At 44.1% G+C, this 14,496-nt stretch overlaps 1 protein-coding gene across 2 annotated transcripts in view; it reads right to left on the reverse strand.

Annotated features, from left to right (window-relative positions):
- Window positions 1-14,496, reverse strand: part of Maml3 (mastermind like transcriptional coactivator 3) — a 419,869-nt gene that overhangs the window by 153,565 nt on the left and 251,808 nt on the right. The window lies entirely within an intron of this gene.

Here is a 14,496-nt window from a genome sequence, read left to right on the forward strand (position 1 = left end):
AGTATGCTTGGAATCAGTGGCTCTCCTCAAGCCAAGAATCTAGTCTGAAACTGCATATTCTCATCACTGCCAGCTGAGTTCTCCCCTTCCTGAACCCCACCCCCTTACCAAGACCACTTTATGAAATGTCAAAAGCCACTCGCAGCAATTATGGTATCCACAAATATGTTCACAAATTCTTGACATTCTCTTCTGAAGAGAGGGTCTAATCTTCCTTCCCTAGAGAGTAACTGGACTTCATTATTTTGCTGCTAATGTATGGAATAATGAAGAAAGTGAAGGTCTGTGGCCTTGATACGGTCTCATGATAGGCTCTGAGGCCTCCACCCATGTATCCTCTCGAGGGAAGACAGTGCCACATCTGGAGAGCAGCCAGGGGAGCAGTCCACCCAGGAAGGCACTAAGCCCCAGGCTGAGGCCATTTGGAGGCATTATTAACACAGCAGATACTCCGACCCCAATGGAGCCAAGAGTTGAACTCAGTCTCAATGACTGAGTGTAACCTGAGAGGACCTTGTGAAGTCCTGAGTGTAACTTGAGAGGCAAGGGCCAGGAATTCCCAGTCCCTACCATTCCTGGACTCCTTTACCCCAGGAAGCTGTTAAGTTTGCAGTATAATTTGTTCCACAGCAATTCATAAATAACATAATAATTTTTCCAACATAGCTCTTTTTTTTAGCTTTAATTTTAGATATTTTTAAAAAGTACTTTAAAGAAAAAAAAACCACCCTACTATCCTAAATGCTTTATAGATACAAGTACATAACTATTCTAATAAGATTAGTATTATTTGTTTTCTAGATGAAACCCTCAAGTTCAGAGAGGATCTGTAACCTGCTTATGGTCTGGTCCAAGAGATGATGAAGTGTCAAAGGTCTGGAGCAGGGGATTTGTTCTGGATTCAAAGTGGCTCCTGATTCCACGCTATGTCACCTGCCTACCAAGGCAGGGTATTCTCTCTCCCATGCTAGACCACACTAGGAAGTTCCCAAGTTATTAGAAGGTAGACAGGGAGGGAGCCCTCCCTCCAAAACCAGTCTCTTGTGGTTTGGGGAAATTGTGTTTATTCACGAGTTTCTCTCACTAGACGGCCAATTTAACACTCTTCCAACTGGCCAATTATTCCCGTTCATGTAGAGCTAAGTGGATGCTTCTCCAGCTGCACACCTTTCCTGCTCAACATAATTAATGAAGCTCATCAAAACCCTGGAAAACAAGCCCAGCTCACCAGCCCCTCTCACTGATGTGTTAATAGGGGGTCAGGTGTTCCTGACCCCACCACAGGATGTTTATGCGGCCCTAAGGCTGCTCACAAATACTATGTGTTCGTGACAGGGTGTGGGCAGCCAGGTTACCAGACATGCACAGGATTGTGCAAGAATCTGAAGGGAGGGCAATGTCAGCTCGGGTAAATTAAGATGACAGGGGCACAAACTGGCTGGGTGGAGGGTGGTAGGGAATGATAGTTTATTGGTGGTTCGGGATGACAGTCTTTAAGGGGCAGTGTTAATGTATTAGAGCTCTCAGACTGCCAACAGCACATTTTCACGTTGCTTCACCTCTGCTGCTGAACATTGCCTTCCTGATCACAGAGCAGATGTTTTTGTCATGGTCCTACATCTCGCTGTCCATCACAGTGACTGCCACCCACCGGAGGCTGCTGAGCCCTTGAAATGTGGTTGACCTAAATGTAGTGTGTTGTATGTATAAAGAGCGTGGGCAAATCCAAGGTTTGGTAAGAACAGAAGAATATAACAGTGTTCTTTTTCTTTTCCTTTTCTCTTCTTTTTTTTTCTTTTTTTTTTTTTAAAAAACCACACATGTTGAAAAACAAAGTATTTTAATATATTATGTTAAATGACAATATATTAAAATTAATTCCAACAGTTTCCTCTTTGCCTTTTGTAACATGGCCCATAGACATGGCTCTCATTTGTGGCTTGGAGTGTGTTTTTTTTATTGGATGGATTATGTTCTAGAATCTGGGACATCTAAAACTGTCACTGCACTGAGAGATACAAAAGGCAAATAAATGACTTCTACACCTTTTCCCTGAGCCTTTTCTGCCACATTAATGGGTGATAGTAAAATGAGTACTATCCACTGGCAAGACTGCTGTGTGCTCAGACTAAACTCTTCACTCACCCACCCTTCAGCCCGTGGCTTCACAAGACAGGCTCGGACTTGTGCAGGCGCACACATGGCGCTGTGCATTATCCATCACTCACTCTTTCCACACGGTCCAGAAAAGCTCACTGCTCTGTACTTAGTGATATTTTAGGGAACATTGTAAGGACTTAGGACTGCTCCCTGTGGCCTGGAATGGTTGCAAAGAGCAATAATGCACAGAAGAGGGTGTAAAGGGGGCTGCCACCATGCCGGCAGCATGGGAGGGGGACTCAGGTCCTCTGCTTGGAATGGGTTTTTGATATGGGGGCTTGTGACAGTCAGAGCTGGTCCTTTTCTTTGCATCAATGCCTTACTTCCAGGCTCTGAATGTGTCCCTGGCCTACCAAGCCTATGAACACATCTAGAACCTCCTTGTATGAACTGGCTGAAGTCCAAAACGGGACCACTCAAATGCATCTTCAGATGGGTCAGAACTTAGAGAACATAGATATGGGCATAGTGCCGTGAGTGTGTGCCTGGACCTCTCTCAGGAAACACATTACTGCTACTCATTGGGCATTATTAGTTTCTATATTCACGGAGGCCACTAGTTAGTTACTGCTCAACAGATAGCAACGGGCAGGGAAACTGCAAGATCTTAGGTGCAGATACTACTCAATACCTCACACTGGAAATCTCTTGTCATGTGACATCGTTTGTTTGAGTCTTTATGTAGTTCATCAAATGCAACAATATAGTGTCACAAAGATCAGGCCTGTTGAAACTTCCCAAGTAGCAGGATGCAGTGCAGGGCTATTCTACTTTATAAAAATAGAAGAGTTTAGTAGTTTCTAGAAACGGCTAGCATTTCTATGACTGCTTGTTGAGTGCAGACACGCTACATACACAAGAGAGTGTATGTGCACTTGTGTGCATGTGTTTGTGTGTATATGCATGTGAGTGTGTGTGTGAGTGTGTGTGTGTGTGTATGCGTGTGCATGTGCATGTGGGTGCCAATGGAGGCTAGAAGAGGCTATTGGATCTCCTGGAGCTCTTCAGACAACAAGCTACTGCTTAAAGTTTTGTTCTTCTTACATACTTAAACAATAACCACCTTTACAAAGTACTCTTCAGAGAATAGACATAATCAATTAATATAAAAAAACAGGCAAAGAAAACACATGATATGGGTATTTATTATTGTTCTAAATAAGGAAAACAAATGTTTTTATAATGCTGTGGATCTATGGGGGTGGGTGGGAAATTCAACACTTGTAAAAGTAAAAAGTTCAATCACAAAACAGGATCAGCCATTTGTGGCTGTAGTAGTACGAGCTGACATGAACGGTATGAGCTAACTTCACATGTTCTGCTGTGTATGCATCAGAACATCAGCAGATGGGAAATCCTCATTGGAATAATTGGATAAAAATGGCTGGTGAGATGGTTCGGCAGGGAAAGCACCTGAGTTTCAGTACCATGGACGGGGAGGAGAGAAGTGACTCCTGCTACTTGTCCTCTTGTACATGCACCCCCCCACATACATACACACATGTTTGCACACACAGTACAAGTGAATGCTAACAAAGAATAGATAATAGCAGGGTAAATAGCAAGTGTTTTGATTGCTTTTGAAGTACAGAAACAATATCAAGATTTACATGCAACGTGTCATTCAGAAACCATATCATCCTAATATTCAGTATACAGTCATAATCATTCACATAATTTCCCTTTTATTTGGTCATATATTCAGTCACCAAGTTCTATTAATGGTTTCCTCTGACTGCCTCTGTGCCCAGGCTCCCTAATATTCCATCTAGATATTTTTCTATTGCTGGAGAGCAAGCCCATGGCCTCAAACATTCTAGGCAAGTTCTACCACTGAACTCTTCCTCAAAATTTTATCTTATGGTTTCTAAACAGTTGCTACATAGCCCATAGTTTGGTCTTTAACTCTTATAAAAACCAAGCTGGCCTCAAACCCATGACCTTCTTGCCTCAGCCTCCTCAATGCTGGGACCACAGGTTTGTACCAAGAGGCCTGACTTTCTCCCTTAAATGCCAGTGTCCAGGTGAAGATTCTCAGCCTTACTGGAAGTAGTACAGAGCTCCCTAACTATTCACCCATGCCACTTTAACTGCACTTCTTCCTGGTGTGAGTGCAGCCCCCCTGCCTGGCTACAATCTGAAATTGTTCTTTTAGGAAAACATCCTCTGGCTTCCACTGGAATGCCTGCCCACTGGCTCTCTCGCTCTCTCGAAGCTTGTAGCCAGCTCCTGCTTGCCCTCCTGCCATCTGGAAGCTTGCTCCCTCCCTGGGGCTCAGGTGTTTGTTCAGGCTGAGCTGACCCTTGTCTTTCTCACCACCTTTGCAGGTAGAGTTTGCTTTGTTTTGTTTTTTGAGACTGGGTTTCTCTGTGTGGTGCTAATGCTGACCTGGAATTCCCTCTGTAGACCAGGCTGGCCTTGAACTCACAGATCCTCCTGCCTCTGCCTCCTGAGTGCTGGGATTATAGGCATGAGCCACCACCATCCGGCTGCATGCAGAATTTAGTACAGTTTTATTTCAACTTGACATAAGGCAGAATCATCTGAGGGAACCTCAATTGAGAAAATGCTTCCATAAGAGCTGATGTAGAGAGGCCTGGAGGGCATGTTCTTAGTTAGAGATTGATGGGGAGGGACCACAAGGGCTAGTGGTTCTCAGTTCTACAAGGAAGCAGACTGACATTATCAGAGAGACTTCCTCCTGCAGCAGATGGGAACAAATAGAGAGACTCACAGCCAGACATTATGCAGAGAGTGAGAAACCTTGGAACACTCAGCCCTAAAAGGATGTTTCCATTAAATCCCTCCCGTCAGGGTTCAGGGAACAGTACAAAAGAGGAGGCAGAAAGAATCTAAGAGCCTGAAGGGATGGAGAACACACACCACACTGCCACTACCACCACTGCCATCACTACCACCACCACCACCACAACAACAATAACAACAACAACAAACAAACAAAAACAAAAGAAAACAAAAAAACAAAACCCAGCCAAAGTCCTCTAAATCAATAGGATTGATGCAAATATGAATTGACAGAGACGGAGGCAACATGAGCAGGACTTGCATGGGTCTGCACCAGATGGGGCCCTAGAGCTGAAGGAGAAATGGACACAGGCCTTCATCCCTGACTCAGAAGCTAGCTCCAATTGACAAACCCTTGCAAATAAAAATTTACTTTTTTCCAAGGGAGCCTTAAGGGAAACAAATACTCTTAAGGGTAGCTACATGCCCAGCAGTAGACACCAACAGAAAACAGAAGTAAACAGTGGCTCTGGAGGCTCCTTGATTCACGGTGTTACATCACAGCTCTCTTTCCTTTCTTTCCCTTTGTTTAATTGTCTTTTTTAATTCTATTTTTTATTTCTTGTTTTATTTTTAAATTTATTCTATTTATTCCTCCTTTTTCATTATAGGTCCTTTGCATAGATATTATAGCTTCCAGGCTTGTGCTTTTATGGTATTCCCGAGTGTGCGAATGAGTGGGTCTCTGCATTTATACATTTCTTGTGCCTTTTCTTGGGCTCTTTTCCTTCTGTCTGTTTGTTTTGTCCAATCCAGATGTGTTAATTTTTGTATATCTTATTTTATTACTATCCCTTAGATGCCTGTTTGTTTTCTAATGAAAGACAGAAAAGGTGGATCTGGATGGGGAGTGGGGTGTGAAGGAACAGGGAGGAGACATGGTAGGACACCCTGTGCACTGGATATATTATGTGAGAGCAAATCTATTTCAGCAAAAGAAAAAAAAGTGGAAGAAAAAGCAAGCAAGGAAGGAAAGAGGCTGAGCAAGTCAGTAAGCAGCACTCTTGCATGGCCTCTGTATGAGCTCCTGCCTCTAGGTTCCTGCCTAGTCTGAGTTCCTGCCTTGGTTTCCCTGGGTGGACTGTGATTCAAGATAGGTAAGTCAAATAAACCACCCCCCCAAGTTTATTTGGTCATGGTGTTTTATTACAGCAATAAAAATCCTAAAACAGCAGATTTTACTTGATGTCCAGTGCTAATAAGGAACCCACGTTATCTTCCAGACTGGACTCTGGGGCTGCACATCGGCTGATGGGATATGGACATCTCTTTTAAAGTTCATTGGCCAAGATTTACAATTTGCCGTTCTTCTGTTGACCTAATGACTAGTAGCCTTTTATTAGAAAGAAAAGCTAGACCTACCCTTCTGTCTGTAAATACAAGAGAGAGCCTTAGAGGGTCCTGGACTGTAGCCCAGGGTGCTGAAGAACTACAGCTTGAGAGGAAGAGAACCAAGAGTGAAGGGTGAAGTGAAAGTGGGCATGTGGTCCATGTCTCAGTACTTTCAAAGCCCAGGGACATCTGGGAGAGCTGTCTAGCTTCCATCTTTGATATGCATTAGAACACAGAGCCATGGCCCTACCAATACATTTGAGAACAGTCTTGCTCTGAGGATGATCTATCTCTCTCTCTCTCTCTCTCTCTCTCTCTCTCTCTCTCTCTCTCTCTCTCTCTCTCGCTACACAAGCCCCATGTCGCCTCTGACATGTCCACTATTCACTCTACTGCCAGTTTTTGTTCCTGCAGATTCTAGGGAAGGCAACTCAGCACACTCCTCGTCCTAAGGAAGAAAGACAAATAGCCACCCATTCGTGGAGAGATCAGGGAGGATTCTTCCTTTGACTATGAGAGGTGTGGTGAGGATGGAGCTGTGGAGAACATACTGCTTTATCCTGATAAGACATTCAACAAGGGGCTAGGGAGATGGGTCAGTGGGCAAGAACAGTGTCCCGCCAGCATAAGGACATGAGTCTGAATCCTCAGCACCCACAGAAAATGTCAGGTATGGCTGAGCATGACCGTCATCTTAGTCTTAGTACAAGTAGACAAGAGGATCTCGGGAGTCCCTTGGCTTAGTAAAAAAGGTGAGGTTTTGGTTCTGTGAAAGACCCTACCTCAAGCCAATAAATGAAGCAGGACTAGAGGAAGACACCAAACTTTTTGCTCTGGCTTCCCTAAATGTTGCATGTTACACACACACACACACACACACACACACACACACACACACACACAAATTATAAAGTTGATAATTGCTTGTGCTGGTTCGAGGATGTCCCCCATAGTCCTGGGCATCTGAATGCTTGTTCACCAGGTGGTAGCACTGTTCGGGTGGCCTGGCCAGAGGAAGTATGTAACTAGTGAGGGTTGGGCTACGAGGATTCAAAGCCTTGCACCGTTGCCAATGTACTCTCTCTGCTTCCTGTTTGTGGTTCATGACGTGCATCTCAGCTTCCCTGAGGCCTGACGGACTCTTCTCCTCCTGGAACCATGAGCCTTGGTCATGATGCTTTGTAACTAATGCACTGCCATACATAAGGAAATTTCGATACTGAACAATGAAATAAACACAGGCCACTTTGCTGTGTTCTGGTGTTATGTACCATTTCTGCATTACAAATAGCAATAGAGTTGGTAGCAGTTGTGTAGTATGTGTGTGAGTGTGGGTGTGTGTGTGTGCAGGAGAGTGGGCTCCGGAGTGCACATTCCCAGGTGTCATCCAGATCTGTGATTATCCACATTCTGAACACCTCCCCAGTGACTCTTAGGTACATAAATGCTCCGGAGCCTCTGCTTATGGGTTATAAGCTCTCTGAATGAACTGGAATCTGCTGGTCCCACAGCACCTTTCAAGAGCATTCTCACAGAGGACCAATTAAAACCACTGCCTTCCACAGTACTATTATAAACTAATTTCTTTCCCCAAACTTTCTCTTTTTGCCATTTTTTTCTTAGTCTCATATTCAGACTCTGACAGAATGTCAATCAGGATTTTAAAAAATCTTCCAGGATGTGTATGGAAATGATTTTATTTTACCCATTGAGAGAAACCTTTCTCATATTATGTGGGTTTCTGAGAATTTCCGCCTGCCAGTTCCCTCAAGTGGGAGGCCTGGATTGAGCCAGTGATGAACATTCTGTCAATACTTTGCCTGGCACCTGAGTCGCCGGGTGCCATAGGCTTACTTGGGGTCATGGAACCTAAATCGTTCTCACTCCTTGAAGTAAGTCAATAGTTTCAAGATTCAGTAAGAGACTTAGTGGATGTAATTATGAGGTTTTACTCCCGACTGGCTGGAGGACAGGGTTGGTGTTGCTGTCCCCTTAAATAGATGCATTCCTGATTGGAAAACTTAATGTCCAGAGTCACCCTGGCTTCATTTTGTTGCTGTGATAAAATTCCCTGCCCCAAACAACGCAGGTAAGGAGGGAATCATTGTTTCTCAGTTCCTGGTTATAATCCATTACCATGAGGAAGTCAAATCGGGACCTTACTGCATCAAAGTCACAGTAAAAAAGCAGAGAGAATGGATGCCTGGATCCTCGCTTGCTTGCTATCTTAGTGCTTAGCCAACCTCCTCTACTCTTACATAGTTTGAGGCTCAACCCATGAACTGCAGCTGCCTACAATGGTCTGGATCTTCCTATATCACTGAACAGTCAAAACTATTCCTCACAGGCCAATCTGAGCTAGACAGTTCTTCAACTAAGATTCTTTTCTCATGCGACTTGAGGTTGTGTCAAGGTAACAATCAGAAACTCACCACCACAAGAGTCTCTTGAGTTTGGTTCAAGCCCATTCTGCTTTCTTAATGGCCATGAAGTTGGAAACGATCATGTGAATTTTGCTGTAATAAGCTTCCATATCAGGCAATACTTAATATTCGAACAGAAAGGTGTTGATAACCACTACAGAAGTCTAAGACGAACTTGGCATTCTCAAGTGCCCTGTTACAGTGACAATAAAAGAGTGAAAATTATGTAAGCATTGAAGAACAGAGAGGAAGGGAGACGGCAAGAGAAGTCAAGGATGCCAACGGCATTTTGGAAGATGAAAGTCAGATAACAAAGCAGCGCAGAGAGAGCTCATTCCCATCATGCAATAGGAGAGAGCTCATTCCCATCATGCAGTAGGAGAGAGCTCATTCCCATCATGCAGTAGGAGAGAGCTCATTCCCATCATGCAGCAGGAGAGGTGGAACTCAAAGTGCAAAGACACAAGAATCAGAAACCAAGGTGGGAGGCAGGGGCATTGCTGAAGTTATTAAGGTCAAAGCCCTAAAAAGCTAGGCTTAGCTACCCATCTTCAATATGCCAAATGAAGAAATAAAGTATAAAAATTAGGAAAGGAGATTTATTCAACATGACAAAAGTGGGAAAAGGGACAAGGCAGCCCAGTGATACCTATCTTTACCAAGTCTGTCAGGTTCAGATGTCAACAGAGAGCAATAGACAGGCATATAGCTAAGCTGTCCTGTTCAAGATGTGGTCTCATTCACCTAGTCTCATTGTCCATCTGTCCTGCAAAGTGGTCTGGGAAGTTGTTCACAGTGCCTGAAATCTCTTCCTGAGAGACTATTTCCTCCTCTAGCAGGCACTAGGGAGGGGTTCAGTCTTTCCCCTCCCATAGGATGAGATCTCTAAGGAAATTCAAATTCCTCGAGGACTGTCTGATAGCCAAAGGGCACAGTGTCTGTTTAGACTGTCCCTGCAGGGAAATGGGCTGAAGGTCTTTGAAGAGGTAGACTCTTGTCTTCCCCAGGATGGTGGAAGAAAGGTTCCCAACTCTACAGAGACAAAGCCACCTGACTCAGGAACTCTGGGACCCACTGTTTTAAATGAAAACAGGATGTGAGTGAAAATGTCCCCAGCCCTTACTGACATACTCCTCATTGTCACCAACACCAGCCCCACCAACTCCCTTCCCATGCTTGGCTCCTAACATCAGCTGTGAGCTTAGGAATCTCATCTGTCCTGCCCACGGGAAAGTCACCTATGGACACTGAGCCGGGGAACTGGCTGGGCTCTAACCCAGGCATCCCAGAGAAAGGGCCCATGAAGAGCAAGGCTTCTCCTGTACCTTTGCACTTTCCTACAGAGATGGTGAAGGAAAAGCTTCTGATAGAGGAGCAGCATGAAAGGACCACACAGAAAAAGCTGCCTCAGAGAAACAGACTAAGCAGAGAGCAGAAGAAAACTTCATTTCGAAATGATAATTAGTGTTCTCCGGTTATAAAGGACAAGCCAGAGAATAAGAAGGAGCTTATAGAAATTGAAGACGTGGAAATTAAAAATGAAGTATTTGATATCAAGGTTGGGAGACAGCGTTAAGGAAATCTCATAGAACACGGGATAAAAAGACAAAGACCTGGAAAATAGAAAAGAAATGAAAATCGGAGAGCAATCGAGGAGGCTCACAATGCAAAGGGAGATGTTCCCAGAAGTTCAATAAAAAGAAGAAAAAAGTGAGGCAGTATTAAAAATATCTTAAAGCCCGGATATTAGGAACATATATTACCAGATGTTAAAATAAATTTCTTAGTACCATATATCAGGGGTAAGAAAGTGTCTTGGTAGTAATCAGTGCCTGCTGCCCAAGCATGAAGCCCAGAGTTCAAATCCCAGCACCGAGGTAAAGTCCAGGCATGACTATACGTTTCTGTAACTCCAGCACTGTGAGGATAGAGGCAGGGGGATCAGAGGGACTTTCCAACTAACTCCAGCTTCAGTGGGAAATCTGGTCGCAAGTGAAGGAGGAGAAAGACACCTGAACAGGACACCTGACAGCCTCCTCTGGCCTCTACACAACACACACACACACACACACACACACACACACACACACACAAATACATTTCATAGCATTACACCTAACAAGGGAAAGAAGATCACAAAATCTTAAAGATTCCAAAAGCAGCTCTCAAAGTCACTGGGCTTCTCAATGATGTGAATGTCACGGGCTCGGGAAGAGATGCCTTTAAGCCAGGGTGTGTTCCAACTTACAGTTCTACAGTAGTGCTGTAAATGGAGAAACATAGTCTGTGGAGAGAAACCAGAAAGTGACGACACAAAGTCAAGTGGCTGACTTTGTGGGGGGCAGTGTTGCTGACAGTATTGTCTCTCTGAACTAGGTACATGTGTTCTTGGGGAAAGTCAGCTCATCTATTTAAGGAAAGGGATGGAAGAGGCTCCACTTGTGAAGCCTCAACTTTGAAGCTGAGGACGTTCAAAGAGATTCGTAGGATATCTGTGAATCCTGGAAGTCTGATCTTCCTGTCACGATGTTACAGGGGACAGGTTGATACTGGCAGAGCTTACACATTTTGGAAAAAAAAAAAAAAGGAAAGCATACCTGCTCAGGGCAAGCACAGAGCCTCACACAGATGACACATGCATGAAAAAAGCAGAAGTATACAGCTTAGTCAGTTCTGCCATTGCCAGGCGAGAAGTTAACATCACCTTTCCGGTACCTGTGACATTTGTTTGTGCAGGAATTATACTTGTGCTCTGGGTCGCCTGCATCCCCGCTTCACCAGCTGGGGCCACAAGCCTTTGGTTTCCTTCCTTCAAAGTTGCTGCTTGATTTTTGTTTGTCAGGCGCAGTGGTTGGGTTTACTTTTCCAGCAATCTCACCATCACTCTGCTAGGTCAAGATAAGCCCCGCCCAACAAAGGCTTCTCTTTGGACTTACTTTCCCAGCTCCCCCTTGCTCTCAGAGGCAGTTCTCAGGAAGACCACAGCCAGCAGAAAACATTTCTCTGGCCCACGTGTTGATAATTTCCACCAAGTGGAAATTTATTTTTTATTTTATTAAAAACCCTTGAGTTTTAGACACAGAGTTGGGCACCATGCAAAAACTAGATGGGGGTAGAGATCATGTTCTTGAGAAACAACAAAACATGGGAAAATATAACAGACGAGCAAATTAAGTACAGGCTGTTGCACATCAGAAATACATTTATGTTTTATAAATAGACATTGATGCAGGAGGCTTGATTATGATGACTAGATACAGAAATTTATTTTTTTTAAAGGTGAGAGACACAGGGAAAGAGACATGATCAAAGAAATAATGCAAGAAATAACACAAGAATGTGTACTGGAGAAGACAGGGGTGGGGAGGGGAAGCAATGGCAGGGATTATAGTGTTAGTGGTATTTTCACTGTTGAGATCTTAGCTCTTTACAAGAATCAGAAGAGATGGTAAGGGATGAGAGTGTGGGAGAGAGGCTTGGATTATCCACAGACACAGGAATGCACAACCAATGCACACCAGCCACCAGGGAATACCGGCATCAGCTCATTCACCTGCAAGTCAATTTGACTTAAATTGCTTTTCTAAAAAAGAAAAGGCAGACTTCTACTTTTAAAAACAGAGACTTTTCCTTACTTAAAAAAATATTTTTCCTGGTGTCAGAATGAATGTACATTATAAGAAAAAAGGATACCTGGTCAATAATGAAAAGAAAAACAACATTGATAAAACAGAATGCCATTCCTAAGGTTTTGGATGCTCCTCCACTTTCTCTGTCACTGATCAGCATCAGCCACTCTGTAACACATTCACGTCTTGGGGAGCTGCTTATTTTAATTATTAGGGGCATTTCCATAGGTATTGAAATCATTCCTAACCCCACATTTCATTCATACTATATATATAACCTGTCAAAATATTTCTGTTGGTCTCTATTTTTTACTATCAAAAGTAACACTGAAGAGCAGCAATGGCTGCTCTTAACCACACCAGGATCTAGGTTCGAGTCTCAGCATCCACATGGCGGCTCACAACCATCTGTAACTCCAGTTCCAGGGGATCCAATGCCCTCTTCTGGCTTCCATAGGCATTGCACTCATGTGATACATAGACTTGCAGGGAAGATGCTCACATACATAAAGTAAAAATATATAAACTAATAATTATCTTTGTACAATCTGATCATTATGTCCCACCATGTCTGGCTTTTTTCCCCTTTTAAGAATACTCAGAAAGTTAGTGCATTTCTACTTGTTTCTGGGAGAAACCTCAGTTCCTGCTTGTGTCCCATGTGAATAACTGTGTAACTTTCTTGAAACAAACTCGTCCACCGTTATACCATTTTCATTGCTCACGTCGCACTCATTAAAACTAAGCAGTGGTCGTGGCCTTTTGGGCCTGGCAAGGGGAAAGAGCAGTCTCACTAGCAAGGCCAAACACAGCCCTAGACTGACATTTGGTGTCTCGTCCATAAACTCACGCCTGCACATGGCACACACGACTCCATGCAGTGCCATGCAAATGCTGGGTCACAAGCAGATAAAGTACGAAATGGTGTACCTGTAGAGAGACACTCTCATGCTTATGCAAGCACCTGGAAACTTGTTTCAAACGGTAGGCAGTTTCTGCTTCAGCAGACACACATGCGGCTTGTTGCCTGCCTGTGCTCTGTGCTAAGTTAGAAGCAATTGTTCTGATGAGCTCCTGCTTGAGGAAGACTGTCCACCCTGAAAGCAACTCAGAGATGCACGAATGCAGCATGCAGATTTAGTCCAGAGCTGCATCACTGGACTGTATCATTTCAAAACAATGACCTCTGCAGCTAAAGGCCTCGGGGACTCACCTGCAAACATTAGGACCCTAAAAGATCCCTTAAAAAAAATCATGTTCCAGCAAAGGCTTTGTTTCTAAGTAGCATAATTGGAAAGAGGTTAGTGAGAGCGAGGAGAACCTGGGGTGGGGGGGTGTGCCATCACAGGCCATGTCTGTAGAACCTGTGAGTTGAAATTAATCATCTTGGGTCTGGCTCAGAAGAAATACTGGCATAAAAAACTGCCTGAGCAGCAGCATAATTTGTATTAAGATTAACAACGGATCATTTGACAGCACGCAATCCCAAAAGCCTCGTGACGCATCTGGACCCCAACAAGCCATCTTGTGAATCGCCTCTGATTTTGTTTTCTTCTGAACTTAGTGCTAAAATGTGCAAAAGGTTGCATTTCCATTGATACATATATTTCTATATTTTAGTGAAATCATTATCAAATATCAAAGTCCACATTCGAAATATGTTCTTTTACTAACTCCCGATCGCAGCTGATGTAAAACGGAGCCATGCCTTTGTTTATTCAGACAGGACTTCTTTAAATCTCACTGGCATGTGGAGACAAGAAAGCACTGTGGGGTTTGGGGGTTGGACCACTAGGAAGGGCACAGAGCTTAGGCCTGTCTGCGCAGGCCAGCACCACCTCCAGCCCTGTGGCTTCCATGCAGCCTGGGGCTGGGGTAGGGAGTGAGGGTGGGGTGAGAGTGGAGTCGGGCATTGGTGGGAGTTGCAAGATGCAAAGTTGCCTAGTTACGGGGTAAGGAAAGATCTACCTATTACTTCCCCGATGCATCTGTTTGTGGACACCGGATTCCACAAGGGCAGCATACAGAATAGCAACAAAAAGTAAAGAGACCGATGCTTACCCATGAATTCATCTGTTGGAGGGAGTCACTATAATCTCTCTCTCTCTCTTTCTGTCTCTCTCTGTCTCCCTCCCTCTCTCTCTCTC

The sequence above is a fragment of the Mastomys coucha genome, unplaced genomic scaffold (assembly GCF_008632895.1).
Source record: "Mastomys coucha isolate ucsf_1 unplaced genomic scaffold, UCSF_Mcou_1 pScaffold16, whole genome shotgun sequence".
Classification (NCBI taxonomy): Eukaryota; Metazoa; Chordata; class Mammalia; order Rodentia; family Muridae; genus Mastomys; species Mastomys coucha.